This window comes from Apus apus, chromosome 3 (genome assembly GCF_020740795.1).
Source record: "Apus apus isolate bApuApu2 chromosome 3, bApuApu2.pri.cur, whole genome shotgun sequence".
Classification (NCBI taxonomy): domain Eukaryota; kingdom Metazoa; phylum Chordata; class Aves; order Apodiformes; family Apodidae; genus Apus; species Apus apus.
The window spans coordinates 103,110,625-103,110,832 of NC_067284.1; positions in this window are offsets into that span (position 1 = coordinate 103,110,625).

Sequence of the window (208 nt, forward strand, 5' to 3'; positions counted from 1 at the left end):
CCACTGTGGTGCCTACCAGAAAAATAAGTACTAGCCAATCTCCAGCTTTCTTTACTCAGGATTGTCCTTGGAGGCATCTGTATTGTGTCTATGAAATGTAATTAAGATGCATTTGCTATGCATCCATATGGGTGGGCTTTAAGCATAGAAAAAAAGTCTCACAATTAGAAAGGTGAAATTAAATCTCCTGCTGTTAACCATCACACAG